The 7,897-nt window shown below is 43.1% G+C and overlaps 1 pseudogene; it reads right to left on the minus strand.

The window, feature by feature from the left end:
* Window positions 1-4,541: 4,541 nt before the first annotated feature.
* On the minus strand, window positions 4,542-5,588 carry LOC118706514 (annotated as a pseudogene).
* Window positions 5,589-7,897: the final 2,309 nt, after the last annotated feature.

The raw sequence follows: 7,897 nt of genomic DNA on the forward strand, positions 1-7,897 counted from the left end.
CTCTCTTCCTCTCTGTAAAAAATCAATAAAATATATTTTTTAAAAGAAAATAAGAATCTGAACTATAATTGAAAATAGTTTTTTAAAAGAGAAAAATCTTATATAACTCTATATAACAAAAGGGTAATATGCAAATTGACTGAACATCAGAATGACCAGTCTCTATGATGCACACTGACCATGAGGGGGCAGACGCCCAATGCAGGAGCTGCCCCTTGGTGGTCAGTGCACTCCCACAGCTGGGCTGATGGCTGGTGAGTGCAGCGTCCCGCCTCTGTGGCAGCACTAAGGATGTCTGACTGATGGCTTAGGCCCACTCCCATGGGCATCAGTTGGGCATCCCCCAAGGGCTCCCTTACTGCTAAAGGGCGCAGGCCGAGCCAAAGGACATCCCCCACCCAGTGCACAAATGTTGTGTACCAAGCCTCTAGTAAATAAATAAATGATAAAAAGTATCTGATATATTTCACTCTTTTGAAATTACAGATACACCCAAAGGGATGCCCACTCTCCCCCTCCTCCTGGATCTGGAAGTGTCTTGTTCTCTCCATAAGGGAAAGGCCACTGGTTCCATTCACAGGTGCAAAAGGGGCTCACAGCCCTCATTGTTGAGCCAGAGCTTGAGCCTGCCTCAGGCCCACTCTGACCAGCGGCTCCAGCTCTGGCCCAGCGTTAGGATGGAGCATCCCCAGGCTGTCCCAGATGACTGCCCTGTCTGAGGGGTGGGGCCTGAACAGGGCCTAAGCCAAGAGGAGCCTGAGACAGGAGGAATCCAGGCTAATCCTCTGTGGGAAGTGCTCCCTATTAATTAATTAATTAGGGCAGCATTGGCCTGAGGCATCCCCGCAGCCCCCAGAGTCATTAAGGGAGAGGGAGTCTCATTATCAGCTGTCAGGTTCCCCATCGTTCCCAGGGCCCCAAAGGGAGCAGAGGAGAAGGGAGAGAGAAAGGCCAGAGTGGCCCAATACGCAAGTGATGTGACTGAAACCACGGGCAGAGGTTCAGGGGAGAAAAGGAGAGGAGAGTCAAAGATGAAGGGATGCGTACATTTTCCTCCAGATTCAGCCTGGGTTTAGACTGATAGAAGATGTTCAGGATAAGTCAATCCACAGAGACAGAACACAGCAGAGGGGTTGTCAGGGGCTGAAGGGGGAAAGGAATGGAGAGTGACTGCCCATGGATGTGGAGATTCCTCTTGGGGCGATGAAAACGTTCTGGAACCAGATGTTGATCGCACATCATCATGAATGTACTTAATACCACTAACCCGTGACTTTTAAGTGGTTATCATGGCTTTGGTGGTAATCATTTGCAATACATAAATGTAACAAATCATCACATGCTTAATCTTACACAGGGTTATATGTCAGCTGTATCTCAATAAAGCTGGGGAAATCGTTACAATGGCAAGTTTTGGTATGTGTACTTTACAATTAAAAAATCAGTATTGCCGAAACTGGTTTGGCTCAGTGGATAGAGCATCGACCTGCGGACTGAAAGGTCCCGGGTTCGATTCCTGTCAAGGGCATGTACCTTGGTTGCGGGTACATCCCCAGTAGAAGGTGTGCAGGAAGCAGCTGATAGATGTTTCTCTCTCATCGATGTTTCTAACTCTCTATCCTTCTCTCTTCCTCTCTGTAAAAAATCAATAAAATATATATATATATATATATATTTTTAAATCAGTCTCCTTCTAGTCCCTGACTATTTATATAAAATTTCTGAGCATCTGTTTTGTGCCCCACATTGTTCTGAGCAGGGAAGCACAGCCCTGCCTGAGAGCTCTGTCTTGATGAGAAATAACACTGGAGACCTTTCCCATGGCCTCCCCGGAAACTTTCCTTCCTCCCCTGCTTCTGGGTCCTAGGACTTGGACCCCTTTGTCAGGCTCCCTCACTCTCTGGTCCTGGCTGGGTTGAGGTAAAAGAAGACACTTGCGGGAGGTCCGAATGATGAGGAGAGTGAGGCCAGGGAAGGTTGCCCTCAGGCCCCTCCTCCCACTCTCCCTGCAGATGGCTGTGCCCCTGGACTGTAGACCACAGGTCCTGGCAGGTGGTCCTCTCCAGATTCTGGCAGTAACTGCTCCCTCCTCCTCCTGCTCCTGCTCAGAGCCGGTAACAGCTCCCAGGTGCTGCTCACTCCAGGTTACTGCACCTTCCTATGCTGCTTTCTTATCCCACCACCACACATTCACCAACTCTCCTGTTTGAATCTTCTTCTTACTGAGACTTCCCTCTACACAGGCACTTGGAAGCGGCAGTAGAAAAATGAACAGATACGGAAAAAAGGAGGTCTAATGCACAGCATGGTGATTATAGACAACTGCACACGGTATTATACACTTCAGAGTTGCTAAAAGACTAGATCTCAATTGACCCCATCACAAAAAGAAATGACAATTATGTGATATGATAGAGGTGTTAACTGACATTACCATTTAATCATATTGCAATGTTGAAATGTAACAAATGTACACTTTAAATTGACACGGTGTTGTATGTGTCAATTATATTTCAATAAAAATAAATTTGAACAATAAACACAGTAGTCACGCCCTTACCTATGGAGGTTACATTCCCAGATTGCTAGTGATGTCCTTTGTATACTATTTTTCTAATCATACACACCTGTTTATCTTATAAATTAGACATAATAAGAGATTAACAATATTAATAAAATAGAACTATTATAACAATGTACTGTAATAAAAGCTATGTGAATGGTTTGGGGCCCTAATTAAGTAAAGTGAGTGTACTTAAAAAAATAAAAATAAAATGAGTGTACTTGAACTCAAGTATTGCGATGCCATGACAGTCAATGTGATATCCCAGGCGGCTGCTAAGTGATTCATGGGCGGGAGTGTAGACAGCCCACCTGGTAGACACAGGGCTGATTCACACTGGGGCACAGTGGGGTAGCTCGGTTCCATCACGATCTTCAGAACAGAGCACAATGTAAAAACGTGTGAATTGTTTATTTCTGGAATTTTCCATTTACTATTTTCAGACCACAGTTAGCCATGGGTAACGGAAACTGCAGAAAACAAAACCATAGATAAAGGGGGACTTTCTGCAAAGAAAATTAGCCATGACAACTTTAAAAGAAATAAAATTCCAATAAACAGGCAGTGAGAAACACACTGCAGGATCTCAGTGTGTCCTTGGTGGCAGCTGCAGGAGCTGGGGAGCCTGAGCAAGAAGCACTAGAAAGCAGCAGCACGGAACAGGGGGCAGACGTTTTAAAGATGTTTTTATGATCAAGGCAATACCTGTTTATTGTAGAAAATTTGGAAAATGCATAAAGTGTAGAAGGAAACAAAAAAAGTCACACAAATCCATTTTTATGCAGCAATAATGAACTATCAGAAAGTGAAACTAAGAAAACAACCCCATTTATAACTTCATCAAATATAACATAAAATATCTAGAAATAAATTGAGCCAAAGAGGTAAAACACCTCTACTCAGAAAATTGTAAGACATTGAAGGAGACACCAATTAATGAGACATAAACTATTCTCATAGATAGGAAGAATTAATATCATTAAAATGTCCTTACTACCCAAAGCAATCCATAAATTCAACACAATTCCTATCAAAATACCAATGGTGTTTTTCACAGGACTAGAACAAATAATCCAAATATTTGTATGGAAGCATAAAAGTCGAGGAATTGCAACAGCAACCTTGAGAAAGAAGAACAAATGGGAGGTATCTCACTACATAATACCAATCTATATACTACAAGGATATGGTAATCAAAACGGCATGGAACTGGCATAATATTGGGGTGATAGAGAGAACATGCAGGGAACATGGGTTTGACTTAAAGTACATGATTGTCACCTAATCACTATACTGTACATCTGAAACTAATACAGAATAATATTGAATGTAAACTGAAATTGAAAAATAAAAAAATAAAAACTCAAATTCCATTCATAACCTTCACTAACGTGTTGGATTACTTTTAGGTAAGGATATTTTCCCTGTTGAAATTAGAATCATGTCTCTATGCTACAGCATGGATAAACCATTAGGCCATTATGCTGGGTGAATTAAATAAGCCAGATACAAAAAGACAAATACTGTGTGATTCCACTTATATGAGGCACTTAGAGCAATCAGATTCAGAGAAAGTGGAATGGCCAGGGACTAGGTGGTGTGGGGAGGGTCTTTGTCTCTATCCCCCTATCCCTGGAATATAGGAAGCTAGTGTTTAATGGGGCAGAGTTTCAGTCTGGGAAGATGAAAAAGTTCTGGAGATGGATGGTGAGGGCTGCACAACAATGTGAATGTACTTAATGCCACTGAACTGTACACTTAACTTGGTTAAGATGGTAAGTTTGATGCTATTTATATTTTACCATGATTTTTTTAAAAATAGAATCATGTCATTTTGGCAGTTTGCTGTCTTGCTTATGATGGTATTTATTTGATGATGATTATGATGATGATGATGATGATTTATTGCACCTTAAGCAATTACTTCTATCAGACGTGATCTCAGGGGTTTATTTTATTTTATTTTTTAACAGGAAACAAAGGTAACAGTAATATTACTATTATACATTGGGACATAAATCACAGTCAAGCACAAATACCAAAACAGTAGACTCCTTTCTCATCTTTAAGCTGTTTGTTTTCACTGATTTCTTCCATATCAAAAGTGAATGGTTTGTCATAGGCCATTAGATGGTCATAGTCTTCAGGGTTTGGAAAGAGACCTGGATTAACTAACAGTGGTTTTGCTTTAGCATAAAATGTGGTGCTTGGAACCTTCATGTCATTCTGGTGAAACACTGTACTCATTTCTGAAAGCACAACACTATAAGAAATGACTTTTCCAGTGTCTGTCGTGGCCTCATGGCACATGCAGTGACCTAGCCTTTTGTTACAAAGAGAAGCAGTGCCAGGTGCTCACTGGAAAGCGTCCTCTGATGCCATAAAGTAAGATTTGCAAAGGCAGGCTTCCACGTACGATATTATTCTGTGAAAGAATGTGTGATAGCCGCGACAGGTTTGGCTCAGTGGATAGAGCGTCGGCCTGCGGATTGAAAGGTCTCAGATTCAATTCTGGTCAAGGGCATGTACCTTGGTTGTGGACACATCCCCCGTAGGGGGTGTGCAAGAAGCAGCTGATGGGTGATTCTCTCTCATCGATATTTCTAACTCTCTATCTCTCTCTCTTCCTCCCTGTAAAAAATCAATAAAATATATATCTTTTTTTTTTTTTAATGTGTGATAGAAAGGCAAGGCTGATCACACTTGCAGAATGAGAGAAACATTTCACACCAGATGTTGTTTGGGCCAGAATCCCAGCATAAATAAGCCTTCCAGATCCTGATTTTCCAGCCGCTGTATGTAAGCATCAAACACATCTTTCCCAACAGATATGTTGGCACTGGATGCCAGGAAAGTGGTGTGGCTCCCTGCAGCCCTGCACTCCACCAACGTCCACCCTAAGGAGCTGCTGCGGAGCAGGGTGGCCTGCACAGCGCTGCCCTCTTCCCTCCCACTCAGCCATGATTGGGCTGCCCATGGGCCAGCCAACCCCAGAAGCAGCATTCTGCACCTGAGAAGTGGCCATGGACAGGCTGCGGTGGCAGCTGGGAACCGTAAGGCCTACTCTTCACCCAACTACTTGGTGGTTTAGTTTAGTTTCTCATTTTCCATCTTCCCCACTGGACCAGAAGCTCCATAGGGGAAAGGTCTTTGTCTCTCATCACTCTTGGCTCCTGGTTCTAAGTCTAGTGATGACACAGAGCAGGAGCTCAGTAATATTTGTCAAATAACTCCATCAACCAACCATTAGGAAAGAGATTTTTCTGGTGGATCCCCAAGTCCACCCCTCACCCATCTCCAACCAGCTCTGCACCCCAGGTAATGGATGGATCTGTGTGGGCCATATCAATGGGCTCCCTTTTTCCAGGAATCTAGCAGATGGGTTTGACTTAAAGGAAGGCCCAGCAGGAGATGACAGGACCATTAAGATTAAGGCGGGAAACTAACATATAGAAGGTGAGTTCAGTCCGGTCAGTGGTGCTCAGTGGTTGAACATTGACCTATGAATCAGGAGGACCCAGTTCAAATACCAGTCAGGGCACAGGCATGGGTTGCAGACTCAATCCCCTGTAAGGGGGTAATAGGGGGAACATGAAGGAGGCAGCCAATCAATGATTCTCTCTCATCATGAATGTTTCTATCTCTCTCTCCCTCTTCTTTTCCCTCTGAAATCAATAAAAATATACTAGTGTATTTTTAAAAAGTAGAAAAGGATGATGAGCTCAGAACACCAGGAGAGAACACAGCTGCCTCTCTCCGGTTCTGCTCCTTGCACACTGAAGAGGTGCTTTCCGTGTGCACAGGTGATTGGGAATGCCCCATAGAGAGACAGGCCAGAGATAGGCAAGGGACTTCCGACTAAAGAGACAGATGTCATTATATTAGTTACCACAAACTGGGAGGCTTAAAACAATCGGAATTTATTCTCTCACAAACCTGGAGGCCAGAAGTCTGAAGTGAAGATGTTGGCAGAGTGATGCTCCCTCCAAAGGCTCTAGGGCAGGATCCGTCTTCGCCCCTCCCAGGTCCTAGTGGTTGCCAGCAATCTTCGGTGTTCCTCAGCCTATACATGCATCACTCCCATCTCTGCCTCTTTCTTCATGGGGCCATCTTCCCTGTTTGCCTCCGTGTCTTCATGTAGCCTTCTTATGAGAACAAGAATCACTGGATTTACGTTCCACTCAACCTTGTGTAATAACTAATTACATCTGCAAAGACCCTATTTGCAAACGTGTAAATAGGTACTTGTTTGGTACCTATTTCCAAACAAGGACATATTCACAGGTACCTGGAGTCAGGACTTCAGCATCTTTTTGAGAGGACACAATTCAACTCATGACAATGGGTGTGGCCCTCCATCAACCCTGCCTTTCACCTAATTTGGGTTCCCCCATAAATTAGAAGGGTGCTTGGAAATGGAGCACCCAGAACACAAATGTCCATGGCAGAAGCAGCAGAGAGTCTTGGTTAGTCCACTCATGGACTATGTCCAAGTATGGCAGAACCACCGTCATTCAGTCATTCAAAAAATAAGTACAAAGAGCCTGCTTTATGCCAGGAACTAGGTTAGGCAGCATTGATTCAGTGAGGACTAAGGGAAATAAGAGTCTCATTAATAATAATTTTTTTTTAAATGTGGTACATCTACACAATAAAATACTACACTGCTGTAAAAAGGAAGGAACTCCTACCATTTGCAACAGCATGGATGGACCTGGAAAGCATTATGCTAAGTGAAATAAGTCAGTTGGTGAGAGATTAATATCACATGATCTCACTCATTTGTGGAATATAATGAACAATATAAACTGATGAACAAAAACAGATCCAGAGACAGAAAAGCATCAATCAGACTGTCAAACCTCAGAGGAAAGGCAGAGGAGGGTGGGGGTAAGAGGAAGAGATCAACCAAAGGACTTGTTTGCATGCATATGAGCCTAACCAATGGACACAGACACCATTGGGGGGGGAGGTGGTGAAGGCATGAGCGGGGGTGGGGGGCAATGGGGAGGATAAAAACACATATGTAACACGTTAATCAATAAGGAAAAGAAAACACTGTGGCAGGCCAATAAAAAAAAAAAGAGTTCCATTAAAGGGCTAATATATAGAGAAGGAGGTAAGAGAATCACAAACTGATGAGTATTATGAGGAGGAGTGATATAGTATGGTATGGTGTGTGATACTTCAGATCAGATCGTCAAAAGGGGGCTTTTTAGGAGATAAAATTTGAGCAAAAACCTAAAGGATGAAAGGGGGTAAGCCATATGAAAATTCAGAATATCTGAAGAAGGGGAAAGCAAGCACAAAGCCCATGAGGTTAAATAAACTTGG

Source organism: Pipistrellus kuhlii, unplaced genomic scaffold (assembly GCF_014108245.1).
Source record: "Pipistrellus kuhlii isolate mPipKuh1 unplaced genomic scaffold, mPipKuh1.p scaffold_m20_p_52, whole genome shotgun sequence".
Classification (NCBI taxonomy): Eukaryota; Metazoa; Chordata; class Mammalia; order Chiroptera; family Vespertilionidae; genus Pipistrellus; species Pipistrellus kuhlii.